The following is a 14065-nucleotide window of genomic DNA, read 5'->3' as shown; positions in this document are numbered from 1 at the left end:
TGTACTTGCTTTCACATCAAGCATTTAATCGACTAAGAATTCATGGAAACAGCTGCCTGCCTCCCTTTCTGCACGGCTACTAGGGGCCTAACCTGGAGGCAAGTTTTCACGTTGAGATTCCCTTTAGCTCTAGAGCTTGTCAGGCGGACCCCAACCGCGGCCACGGAAGCACCTGGTTCAGACAGAACAGACTCATACTTTTCCGCGAAGCATTCTTACAGGGTTGACAGGCCTGTCAAGAGCAGGGAATGTCAGATAGCTTCAAGGCAGCATGAATGCAGCCTTCAAAATGGGAAAGCAAGGGTAGTTCCCGCAGGCCCCCGTTTCCATGGGCACACTCAGCATACACCCCTGTGGTTTCTGACAACTCTAAAGCCACACTGGTGACCCTGTGTTTCCACCCCTGAATCAACTTCTCGAAGTAGGGTGTTCTGCATCAAGCGAACTGCCTCAACCAAGGAACGCCGCAGCTGCTCCTCTGGGCCTGTGGCTATCCAAAAGCCTGCAGTGTCACAGGAAGAGCAGGACTTAGTTAAATGGCAGTAAGAACGCACGCCGACTATCTCTGGGAGGCACGGTGACTTCAGGCAGGAGCTCCTAGATGGAATGCGAAGCCGAGGGTTACTCGGAGTTCAGCTCAGACCAGGGCAATGCGTAAGACTTCGACGCCATGAGGGAGGTGCCACAACGGTGTTTGTGAACGTGTGCGAGTGCTGAGGAAATTAAGCTGCTCCCAAAGAGAGTGCAGTGCGTTTCCCTACGCTCGGCATACACAGAGGGGCTCTAAAGGGCTACGGGCCCGGATGTTGCTTAGCAGACCCAGGAGGGCCTGGGGGTACTCAGGGTTCCTGCCGGAACAGGGTGCCCACGCTAGCCTCCTAGGTGTCCAGAAAACTGTGCTGCCGTGGAAGTTACCCAGAGCAGAGGCCACCGCCTCATGGAAACTGCTGCACGCCTCCGCTTCTGCACGGCAGGTCTGGGCCTTACTTCCAGGCATCTGTTCACGCTGGGTGTGCCGTTAGCGACACCGCGTGGTGAGATGCTGACTTTCTCCTCAGGCAGAATGACTTCGGGAACGAGGTCCTCGAAGTATTCAAAGCACACTGTTTTCTCACGGAAGCTCACACTAGGGCCATGACAAAGTCGGACTCACCAGAAATGTTGTCCTGAGGCTGTTCGAGGACTCTGGAAATGTAGCTCTCCTCAAGGAACGTACAGGGTGTTGCCCATCACTCGGCAGGCACAGAGGGCCTCCAAGGGATCAACCAACGGGTCTCGAAGTGGCTCAGCAGGCCCACGGGGGTCTGGAGGTAGTCAGTGACCTTGGAGGGAAAGTGATGCATACCCGAGAGGCCTACGAGTCCTCAAAAGTGTACTTCCTTTCACATAAAGCATATAAGCGACTAAGAACTGATGGAAACAGCTGCCTGCCTCCCTTTCTGCACGGCTACTAGGGGCCTAACCTGGAGGCAAGTTTTCACGTTGAGATTCCCTTTAGCTCTAGAGCTTGTCAGGCGGACCCCAACCGCGGCCACGGAAGCACCTGGTTCAGACAGAACAGACTCATACTTTTCCGCGAAGCATTCTTACAGGGTTGACAGGCCTGTCAAGAGCAGGGAATGTCAGGTAGCTTCAAGGCAGCATGAATGCAGCCTTCAAAATGGGAAAGCAAGGCTAGTTCCCGCAGGCCCCCGTTTCCATGGGCACACTCAGCATACACCCCTGTGGTTTCTAACAAATCTAAAGACACACTGGTTCCCCTGTGTTTCTTCCCCTGAATCAACTTCTCGAAGTAGGGTGTTCTGCATCAAGCGATCTGCCTCAACCAAGGAACGCCGCAGCTGCTCCTCTGGGCCTGTGGCTATTCCAAAGCCTGCAGTGTCACAGGAAGAGCAGGACTTAGTTAAATGGCAGTAAGAACGCACGCCGACTATCTCTGGGAGGCACGGTGACTTCAGGCAGGAGCTCCTAGATGGAATGCGAAGCCGAGGGTTACTCGGAGTTCAGCTCAGACCAGGGCAATGCGTAAGACTTCGACGCCATGAGGGAGGTGCCACAACGGTGTTCGTGATCGTGTGCGAGTGCTGAGGAAATTAAGCTGCTCCCAAAGAGAGTGCAGTGCGTTTCCCTACGCTCGGCATACACAGAGGGGCTCTAAAGGGCTACGGGCCCGGATGTTGCTTAGCAGACCCAGGAGGGCCTGGGGGTACTCAGGGTTCCTGCCGGAACAGGGTGCCCACGCTAGCCTCCTAGGTGTCCAGAAAACTGTGCTGCCGTGGAAGTTACCCAGAGCAGAGGCCACCGCCTCATGGAAACTGCTGCACGCCTCCGCTTCTGCACGGCAGGTCTGGGCCTTACTTCCAGGCATCTGTTCAGGCTGGGTGTGCCGTTAGCGACACCGCGTGGTGAGATGCTGACTTTCTCCTCAGGCAGAGTGACTTCGGGTACGAGGTCCTCCAAGTACTCAAAGCACACTGTTTTCTCACGGAAGCTCACACAAGAGCCATGACACAGTCAGACTCACCAGAAATGTTGTCCTGAGGCTGTTCGAGGACTCTGGAAATGTAGCTCTCCTCAAGGAACGTACAGGGTGCTGCCCATCCCTCGGCAGGCACAGAGGGCCTCCGAGGGATCAACCAACGGGTCTCGAAGTGGCTCAGCAGGCCCACGGGGTTCTGGAGGTAGTCAGTGACCTTGGAGGGAAAGTGATGCATACCCGAGAGGCCTACGAGTCCTCAAAAGTGTACTTCCTTTCACATAAAGCATATAAACGACTAAGAACTGATGGAAACAGCTGCCTGCCTCCCTTTCTGCACGGCTACTAGGGGCCTAACCTGGAGGCAAGTTTTCACGTTGAGATTCCCTTTAGCTCTAGAGCTTGTCAGGCGGACCCCAACCGCGGCCACGGAAGCACCTGGTTCAGACAGAACAGACTCATACTTTTCCGCGAAGCATTCTTACAGGGTTGACAGGCCTGTCAAGAGCAGGGAATGTCAGGTAGCTTCAAGGCAGCATGAATGCAGCCTTCAAAATGGGAAATCAAGGGTAGTTCCCGCAGGCCCCCGTTTCCATGGGCACACTCAGCATACACCCCTGTGGTTTCTAACAAATCTAAAGGCACACTGGTTACCCTGTGTTTCCACCCCTGAATCAACTTCTCGAAGTAGGGTGTTCTGCATCAAGCGAACTGCCTCAACCAAGGAACGCCGCAGCTGCTCCTCTGGGCCTTTGGCTATTCCAAAGCCTGCAGTGTCACAGGAAGAGCAGGACTTACTTAAATGGCAGTAAGAACGCACGCCGACTATCTCTGGGGGGCACGGTGAATTCAGGCAGGAGCTCCTAGATGGAATGCGAAGCCGAGGGTTACTCGGAGTTCAGCTCAGACCAGGGCAATGCGTAAGACTTCGACGCCATGAGGGAGGTGCCACAACGGTGTTCGTGAACGTGTGCGAGTGCTGAGGAAATTAAGCTGCTCCCAAAGAGAGTGCAGTGCGTTTTCCTATGCTCGGCATACACAGAAGGGCTCTAAAGGGCTACGGGCCCGGATGTTGCTTAGCAGACCCAGGAGGGCCTGGGGGTACTCAGGGTTCCTGCCGGAACAGGGTGCCCACGCTAGCCTCCTAGGTGTCCAGAAAACTGTGCTGCCGTGGAAGTTACCCAGAGCAGAGGCCACCGCCTCATGGAAACTGCTGCACGCCTCCGCTTCTGCACGGCAGGTCAGGGCCTTACTTCCAGGCATCTGTTCAGGCTGGGTATGCCGTTAGCGACACCGCGTGGTGAGATGCTGACTTTCTCCTCAGGCAGAGTGACTTCGGGAACGAGGTCCTCGAAGTATTCAAAGCACACTGTTTTCTCACGGAAGCTCACACTAGGGCCATGACAAAGTCGGACTCACCAGAAATGTTGTCCTGAGGCTGTTCGAGGACTCTGGAAATGTAGCTCTCCTCAAGGAACGTACAGGGTGTTGCCCATCACTCGGCAGGCACAGAGGGCCTCCGAGGGATCAACCAACGGGTCTCGAAGTGGCTCAGCAGGCCCACGGGGGTCTGGAGGTAGTCAGTGACCTTGGAGGGAAAGTGATGCATACCCGAGAGGCCTACGAGTCCTCAAAAGTGTACTTCCTTTCACATAAAGCATATAAGCGACTAAGAACTGATGGAAACAGCTGCCTGCCTCCCTTTCTGCACGGCTACTAGGGGCCTAACCTGGAGGCAAGTTTTCACGTTGAGATTCCCTTTAGCTCTAGAGCTTGTCAGGCGGACCCCAACCGCGGCCACGGAAGCACCTGGTTCAGACAGAACAGACTCATACTTTTCCGCGAAGCATTCTTACAGGGTTGACAGGCCTGTCAAGAGCAGGGAATGTCAGGTAGCTTCAAGGCAGCATGAATGCAGCCTTCAAAATGGGAAAGCAAGGCTAGTTCCCGCAGGCCCCCGTTTCCATGGGCACACTCAGCATACACCCCTGTGGTTTCTGACAACTCTAAAGACACACTGGTTCCCCTGTGTTTCTTCCCCTGAATCAACTTCTCGAAGTAGGGTGTTCTGCATCAAGCGAACTGCCTCAACCAAGGAACGCCGCAGCTGCTCCTCTGGGCCTTTGGCTATTCCAAAGCCTGCAGTGTCACAGGAAGAGCAGGACTTACTTAAATGGCAGTAAGAACGCACGCCGACTATCTCTGGGGGGCACGGTGAATTCAGGCAGGAGCTCCTAGATGGAATGCGAAGCCGAGGGTTACTCGGAGTTCAGCTCAGACCAGGGCAATGCGTAAGACTTCGACGCCATGAGGGAGGTGCCACAACGGTGTTCGTGAACGTGTGCGAGTGCTGAGGAAATTAAGCTGCTCCCAAAGAGAGTGCAGTGCGTTTCCCTACGCTCGGCATACACAGAGGGGCTCTAAAGGGCTACGGGCCCGGATGTTGCTTAGCAGACCCAGGAGGGCCTGGGGGTACTCAGGGTTCCTGCCGGAACAGGGTGCCCACGCTAGCCTCCTAGGTGTCCAGAAAACTGTGCTGCCGTGGAAGTTACCCAGAGCAGAGGCCACCGCCTCATGGAAACTGCTGCACGCCTCCGCTTCTGCACGGCAGGTCTGGGCCTTACTTCCAGGCATCTGTTCACGCTGGGTGTGCCGTTAGCGACACCGCGTGGTGAGATGCTGACTTTCTCCTCAGGCAGAGTGACTTCGGGTACGAGGTCCTCCAAGTACTCAAAGCACACTGTTTTCTCACGGAAGCTCACACAAGGGCCATGACACAGTCGGACTCACCAGAAATGTTGTCCTGAGGCTGTTCGAGGACTCTGGTAATGTAGCTCTCCTCAAGGAACGTACAGGGTGCTGCCCATCCCTCGGCAGGCACAGAGGGCCTCCGAGGGATCAACCAATGGGTCCCGAAGTGGCTCAGCCGGCCCACGGGGGTCTGGAGGTACTCAGTGAACCTCGAGGGAAAGTGATGTATACCCGAGAGGCCTAGGAGTCCTCAAAAGTGTACTTGCTTTCACATCAAGCATTTAATCGACTAAGAATTCATGGAAACAGCTGCCTGCCTCCCTTTCTGCACGGCTACTAGGGGCCTAACCTGGAGGCAAGTTTTCACGTTGAGATTCCCTTTAGCTCTAGAGCTTGTCAGGCGGACCCCAACCGCGGCCACGGAAGCACCTGGTTCAGACAGAACAGACTCATACTTTTCCGCGAAGCATTCTTACAGGGTTGACAGGCCTGTCAAGAGCAGGGAATGTCAGATAGCTTCAAGGCAGCATGAATGCAGCCTTCAAAATGGGAAAGCAAGGGTAGTTCCCGCAGGCCCCCGTTTCCATGGGCACACTCAGCATACACCCCTGTGGTTTCTGACAACTCTAAAGCCACACTGGTGACCCTGTGTTTCCACCCCTGAATCAACTTCTCGAAGTAGGGTGTTCTGCATCAAGCGAACTGCCTCAACCAAGGAACGCCGCAGCTGCTCCTCTGGGCCTGTGGCTATCCAAAAGCCTGCAGTGTCACAGGAAGAGCAGGACTTAGTTAAATGGCAGTAAGAACGCACGCCGACTATCTCTGGGAGGCACGGTGACTTCAGGCAGGAGCTCCTAGATGGAATGCGAAGCCGAGGGTTACTCGGAGTTCAGCTCAGACCAGGGCAATGCGTAAGACTTCGACGCCATGAGGGAGGTGCCACAACGGTGTTCGTGAACGTGTGCGAGTGCTGAGGAAATTAAGCTGCTCCCAAAGAGAGTGCAGTGCGTTTCCCTACGCTCGGCATACACAGAGGGGCTCTAAAGGGCTACGGGCCCGGATGTTGCTTAGCAGACCCAGGAGGGCCTGGGGGTACTCAGGGTTCCTGCCGGAACAGGGTGCCCACGCTAGCCTCCTAGGTGTCCAGAAAACTGTGCTGCCGTGGAAGTTACCCAGAGCAGAGGCCACCGCCTCATGGAAACTGCTGCACGCCTCCGCTTCTGCACGGCAGGTCAGGGCCTTACTTCCAGGCATCTGTTCACGCTGGGTGTGCCGTTAGCGACACCGCGTGGTGAGATGCTGACTTTCTCCTCAGGCAGAGTGACTTCGGGTACGAGGTCCTCCAAGTACTCAAAGCACACTGTTTTCTCACGGAAGCTCACACAAGGGCCATGACACAGTCGGACTCACCAGAAATGTTGTCCTGAGGCTGTTCGAGGACTCTGGTAATGTAGCTCTCCTCAAGGAACGTACAGGGTGCTGCCCATCCCTCGGCAGGCACAGAGGGCCTCCGAGGGATCAACCAATGGGTCCCGAAGTGGCTCAGCCGGCCCACGGGGGTCTGGAGGTACTCAGTGAACCTCGAGGGAAAGTGATGTATACCCGAGAGGCCTAGGAGTCCTCAAAAGTGTACTTGCTTTCACATCAAGCATTTAATCGACTAAGAATTCATGGAAACAGCTGCCTGCCTCCCTTTCTGCACGGCTACTAGGGGCCTAACCTGGAGGCAAGTTTTCACGTTGAGATTCCCTTTAGCTCTAGAGCTTGTCAGGCGGACCCCAACCGCGGCCACGGAAGCACCTGGTTCAGACAGAACAGACTCATACTTTTCCGCGAAGCATTCTTACAGGGTTGACAGGCCTGTCAAGAGCAGGGAATGTCAGATAGCTTCAAGGCAGCATGAATGCAGCCTTCAAAATGGGAAAGCAAGGGTAGTTCCCGCAGGCCCCCGTTTCCATGGGCACACTCAGCATACACCCCTGTGGTTTCTGACAACTCTAAAGCCACACTGGTGACCCTGTGTTTCCACCCCTGAATCAACTTCTCGAAGTAGGGTGTTCTGCATCAAGCGAACTGCCTCAACCAAGGAACGCCGCAGCTGCTCCTCTGGGCCTGTGGCTATCCAAAAGCCTGCAGTGTCACAGGAAGAGCAGGACTTAGTTAAATGGCAGTAAGAACGCACGACGACTATCTCTGGGAGGCACGGTGACTTCAGGCAGGAGCTCCTAGATGGAATGCGAAGCCGAGGGTTACTCGGAGTTCAGCTCAGACCAGGGCAATGCGTAAGACTTCGACGCCATGAGGGAGGTGCCACAACGGTGTTCGTGAACGTGTGCGAGTGCTGAGGAAATTAAGCTGCTCCCAAAGAGAGTGCAGTGCGTTTCCCTACGCTCGGCATACACAGAGGGGCTCTAAAGGGCTACGGGCCCGGATGTTGCTTAGCAGACCCAGGAGGGCCTGGGGGTACTCAGGGTTCCTGCCGGAACAGGGTGCCCACGCTAGCCTCCTAGGTGTCCAGAAAACTGTGCTGCCGTGGAAGTTACCCAGAGCAGAGGCCACCGCCTCATGGAAACTGCTGCACGCCTCCGCTTCTGCACGGCAGGTCTGGGCCTTACTTCCAGGCATCTGTTCACGCTGGGTGTGCCGTTAGCGACACCGCGTGGTGAGATGCTGACTTTCTCCTCAGGCAGAGTGACTTCGGGTACGAGGTCCTCCAAGTACTCAAAGCACACTGTTTTCTCACGGAAGCTCACACAAGGGCCATGACACAGTCGGACTCACCAGAAATGTTGTCCTGAGGCTGTTCGAGGACTCTGGTAATGTAGCTCTCCTCAAGGAACGTACAGGGTGCTGCCCATCCCTCGGCAGGCACAGAGGGCCTCCGAGGGATCAACCAATGGGTCCCGAAGTGGCTCAGCCGGCCCACGGGGGTCTGGAGGTACTCAGTGAACCTCGAGGGAAAGTGATGTATACCCGAGAGGCCTAGGAGTCCTCAAAAGTGTACTTGCTTTCACATCAAGCATTTAATCGACTAAGAATTCATGGAAACAGCTGCCTGCCTCCCTTTCTGCACGGCTACTAGGGGCCTAACCTGGAGGCAAGTTTTCACGTTGAGATTCCCTTTAGCTCTAGAGCTTGTCAGGCGGACCCCAACCGCGGCCACGGAAGCACCTGGTTCAGACAGAACAGACTCATACTTTTCCGCGAAGCATTCTTACAGGGTTGACAGGCCTGTCAAGAGCAGGGAATGTCAGATAGCTTCAAGGCAGCATGAATGCAGCCTTCAAAATGGGAAAGCAAGGGTAGTTCCCGCAGGCCCCCGTTTCCATGGGCACACTCAGCATACACCCCTGTGGTTTCTAACAAGTCTAAAGCCACACTGGTGACCCTGTGTTTCCACCCCTGAATCAACTTCTCGAAGTAGGGTGTTCTGCATCAAGCGAACTGCCTCAACCAAGGAACGCCGCAGCTGCTCCTCTGGGCCTGTGGCTATCCAAAAGCCTGCAGTGTCACAGGAAGAGCAGGACTTAGTTAAATGGCAGTAAGAACGCACGCCGACTATCTCTGGGAGGCACGGTGACTTCAGGCAGGAGCTCCTAGATGGAATGCGAAGCCGAGGGTTACTCGGAGTTCAGCTCAGACCAGGGCAATGCGTAAGACTTCGACGCCATGAGGGAGGTGCCACAACGGTGTTCGTGAACGTGTGCGAGTGCTGAGGAAATTAAGCTGCTCCCAAAGAGAGTGCAGTGCGTTTCCCTACGCTCGGCATACACAGAGGGGCTCTAAAGGGCTACGGGCCCGGATGTTGCTTAGCAGACCCAGGAGGGCCTGGGGGTACTCAGGGTTCCTGCCGGAACAGGGTGCCCACGCTAGCCTCCTAGGTGTCCAGAAAACTGTGCTGCCGTGGAAGTTACCCAGAGCAGAGGCCACCGCCTCATGGAAACTGCTGCACGCCTCCGCTTCTGCACGGCAGGTCTGGGCCTTACTTCCAGGCATCTGTTCACGCTGGGTGTGCCGTTAGCGACACCGCGTGGTGAGATGCTGACTTTCTCCTCAGGCAGAGTGACTTCGGGTACGAGGTCCTCCAAGTACTCAAAGCACACTGTTTTCTCACGGAAGCTCACACAAGGGCCATGACACAGTCGGACTCACCAGAAATGTTGTCCTGAGGCTGTTCGAGGACTCTGGTAATGTAGCTCTCCTCAAGGAACGTACAGGGTGCTGCCCATCCCTCGGCAGGCACAGAGGGCCTCCGAGGGATCAACCAATGGGTCCCGAAGTGGCTCAGCCGGCCCACGGGGGTCTGGAGGTACTCAGTGAACCTCGAGGGAAAGTGATGTATACCCGAGAGGCCTAGGAGTCCTCAAAAGTGTACTTGCTTTCACATCAAGCATTTAATCGACTAAGAATTCATGGAAACAGCTGCCTGCCTCCCTTTCTGCACGGCTACTAGGGGCCTAACCTGGAGGCAAGTTTTCACGTTGAGATTCCCTATAGCGCTAGCGTTTGTCAGGCGGACCCCAACCGCGGCCACGGAAGCACCTGGTTCAGACAGAAAAGACTCATAATTTTCCCCGAAGCATTCTTACAGGGTTGACAGGCCTGTCAAGAGCAGGGAATGTCAGATAGCTTCAAGGCAGCATGAATGCAGCCTTCAAAATGGGAAAGCAAGGGTAGTTCCCGCAGGCCCCCGTTTCCATGGGCACACTCAGCATACACCCCTGTGGTTTCTAACAAGTCTAAAGCCACACTGGTGACCCTGTGTTTCCACCCCTGAATCAACTTCTCGAAGTAGGGTGTTCTGCATCAAGCGAACTGCCTCAACCAAGGAACGCCGCAGCTGCTCCTCTGGGCCTGTGGCTATCCAAAAGCCTGCAGTGTCACAGGAAGAGCAGGACTTAGTTAAATGGCAGTAAGAACGCACGCCGACTATCTCTGGGAGGCACGGTGACTTCAGGCAGGAGCTCCTAGATGGAATGCGAAGCCGAGGGTTACTCGGAGTTCAGCTCAGACCAGGGCAATGCGTAAGACTTCGACGCCATGAGGGAGGTGCCACAACGGTGTTCGTGAACGTGTGCGAGTGCTGAGGAAATTAAGCTGCTCCCAAAGAGAGTGCAGTGCGTTTCCCTACACTCGGCATACACAGAGGGGCTCTAAAGGGCTACGGGCCCGGATGTTGCTTAGCAGACCCAGGAGGGCCTGGGGGTACTCAGGGTTCCTGCCGGAACAGGGTGCCCACGCTAGCCTCCTAGGTGTCCAGAAAACTGTGCTGCCGTGGAAGTTACCCAGAGCAGAGGCCACCGCCTCATGGAAACTGCTGCACGCCTCCGCTTCTGCACGGCAGGTCTGGGCCTTACTTCCAGGCATCTGTTCAGGCTGGGTGTGCCGTTAGCGACACCGCGTGGTGAGATGCTGACTTTCTCCTCAGGCAGAGTGACTTCGGGTACGAGGTCCTCCAAGTACTCAAAGCACACTGTTTTCTCACGGAAGCTCACACAAGGGCCATGACACAGTCGGACTCACCAGAAATGTTGTCCTGAGGCTGTTCGAGGACTCTGGTAATGTAGCTCTCCTCAAGGAACGTACAGGGTGCTGCCCATCCCTCGGCAGGCACAGAGGGCCTCCGAGGGATCAACCAATGGGTCCCGAAGTGGCTCAGCCGGCCCACGGGGGTCTGGAGGTACTCAGTGAACCTCGAGGGAAAGTGATGTATACCCGAGAGGCCTAGGAGTCCTCAAAAGTGTACTTGCTTTCACATCAAGCATTTAATCGACTAAGAATTCATGGAAACAGCTGCCTGCCTCCCTTTCTGCACGGCTACTAGGGGCCTAACCTGGAGGCAAGTTTTCACGTTGAGATTCCCTTTAGCTCTAGAGCTTGTCAGGCGGACCCCAACCGCGGCCACGGAAGCACCTGGTTCAGACAGAACAGACTCATACTTTTCCGCGAAGCATTCTTACAGGGTTGACAGGCCTGTCAAGAGCAGGGAATGTCAGATAGCTTCAAGGCAGCATGAATGCAGCCTTCAAAATGGGAAAGCAAGGGTAGTTCCCGCAGGCCCCCGTTTCCATGGGCACACTCAGCATACACCCCTGTGGTTTCTGACAAGTCTAAAGCCACACTGGTGACCCTGTGTTTCCACCCCTGAATCAACTTCTCGAAGTAGGGTGTTCTGCATCAAGCGAACTGCCTCAACCAAGGAACGCCGCAGCTGCTCCTCTGGGCCTGTGGCTATCCAAAAGCCTGCAGTGTCACAGGAAGAGCAGGACTTAGTTAAATGGCAGTAAGAACGCACGCCGACTATCTCTGGGAGGCACGGTGACTTCAGGCAGGAGCTCCTAGATGGAATGCGAAGCCGAGGGTTACTCGGAGTTCAGCTCAGACCAGGGCAATGCGTAAGACTTCGACGCCATGAGGGAGGTGCCACAACGGTGTTCGTGAACGTGTGCGAGTGCTGAGGAAATTAAGCTGCTCCCAAAGAGAGTGCAGTGCGTTTCCCTACGCTCGGCATACACAGAGGGGCTCTAAAGGGCTACGGGCCCGGATGTTGCTTAGCAGACCCAGGAGGGCCTGGGGGTACTCAGGGTTCCTGCCGGAACAGGGTGCCCACGCTAGCCTCCTAGGTGTCCAGAAAACTGTGCTGCCGTGGAAGTTACCCAGAGCAGAGGCCACCGCCTCATGGAAACTGCTGCACGCCTCCGCTTCTGCACGGCAGGTCTGGGCCTTACTTCCAGGCATCTGTTCAGGCTGGGTGTGCCGTTAGCGACACCGCGTGGTGAGATGCTGACTTTCTCCTCAGGCAGAGTGACTTCGGGTACGAGGTCCTCCAAGTACTCAAAGCACACTGTTTTCTCACGGAAGCTCACACAAGGGCCATGACACAGTCGGACTCACCAGAAATGTTGTCCTGAGGCTGTTCGAGGACTCTGGTAATGTAGCTCTCCTCAAGGAACGTACAGGGTGCTGCCCATCCCTCGGCAGGCACAGAGGGCCTCCGAGGGATCAACCAATGGGTCCCGAAGTGGCTCAGCCGGCCCACGGGGGTCTGGAGGTACTCAGTGAACCTCGAGGGAAAGTGATGTATACCCGAGAGGCCTAGGAGTCCTCAAAAGTGTACTTGCTTTCACATCAAGCATTTAATCGACTAAGAATTCATGGAAACAGCTGCCTGCCTCCCTTTCTGCACGGCTACTAGGGGCCTAACCTGGAGGCAAGTTTTCACGTTGAGATTCCCTTTAGCTCTAGAGCTTGTCAGGCGGACCCCAACCGCGGCCACGGAAGCACCTGGTTCAGACAGAACAGACTCATACTTTTCCGCGAAGCATTCTTACAGGGTTGACAGGCCTGTCAAGAGCAGGGAATGTCAGATAGCTTCAAGGCAGCATGAATGCAGCCTTCAAAATGGGAAAGCAAGGGTAGTTCCCGCAGGCCCCCGTTTCCATGGGCACACTCAGCATACACCCCTGTGGTTTCTGACAAGTCTAAAGCCACACTGGTGACCCTGTGTTTCCACCCCTGAATCAACTTCTCGAAGTAGGGTGTTCTGCATCAAGCGAACTGCCTCAACCAAGGAACGCCGCAGCTGCTCCTCTGGGCCTGTGGCTATCCAAAAGCCTGCAGTGTCACAGGAAGAGCAGGACTTAGTTAAATGGCAGTAAGAACGCACGCCGACTATCTCTGGGAGGCACGGTGACTTCAGGCAGGAGCTCCTAGATGGAATGCGAAGCCGAGGGTTACTCGGAGTTCAGCTCAGACCAGGGCAATGCGTAAGACTTCGACGCCATGAGGGAGGTGCCACAACGGTGTTCGTGAACGTGTGCGAGTGCTGAGGAAATTAAGCTGCTCCCAAAGAGAGTGCAGTGCGTTTCCCTACGCTCGGCATACACAGAGGGGCTCTAAAGGGCTACGGGCCCGGATGTTGCTTAGCAGACCCAGGAGGGCCTGGGGGTACTCAGGGTTCCTGCCGGAACAGGGTGCCCACGCTAGCCTCCTAGGTGTCCAGAAAACTGTGCTGCCGTGGAAGTTACCCAGAGCAGAGGCCACCGCCTCATGGAAACTGCTGCACGCCTCCGCTTCTGCACGGCAGGTCTGGGCCTTACTTCCAGGCATCTGTTCACGCTGGGTGTGCCGTTAGCGACACCGCGTGGTGAGATGCTGACTTTCTCCTCAGGCAGAGTGACTTCGGGTACGAGGTCCTCCAAGTACTCAAAGCACACTGTTTTCTCACGGAAGCTCACACAAGGGCCATGACACAGTCGGACTCACCAGAAATGTTGTCCTGAGGCTGTTCGAGGACTCTGGTAATGTAGCTCTCCTCAAGGAACGTACAGGGTGCTGCCCATCCCTCGGCAGGCACAGAGGGCCTCCGAGGGATCAACCAATGGGTCCCGAAGTGGCTCAGCCGGCCCACGGGGGTCTGGAGGTACTCAGTGAACCTCGAGGGAAAGTGATGTATACCCGAGAGGCCTAGGAGTCCTCAAAAGTGTACTTGCTTTCACATCAAGCATTTAATCGACTAAGAATTCATGGAAACAGCTGCCTGCCTCCCTTTCTGCACGGCTACTAGGGGCCTAACCTGGAGGCAAGTTTTCACGTTGAGATTCCCTTTAGCTCTAGAGCTTGTCAGGCGGACCCCAACCGCGGCCACGGAAGCACCTGGTTCAGACAGAACAGACTCATACTTTTCCGCGAAGCATTCTTACAGGGTTGACAGGCCTGTCAAGAGCAGGGAATGTCAGATAGCTTCAAGGCAGCATGAATGCAGCCTTCAAAATGGGAAAGCAAGGGTAGTTCCCGCAGGCCCCCGTTTCCATGGGCACACTCAGCATACACCCCTGT

Source organism: Lagenorhynchus albirostris, chromosome 17 (assembly GCF_949774975.1).
Source record: "Lagenorhynchus albirostris chromosome 17, mLagAlb1.1, whole genome shotgun sequence".
NCBI lineage: Eukaryota > Metazoa > Chordata > Mammalia > Artiodactyla > Delphinidae > Lagenorhynchus > Lagenorhynchus albirostris.
Note: the sequence above shows the minus strand (reverse complement) of the source record.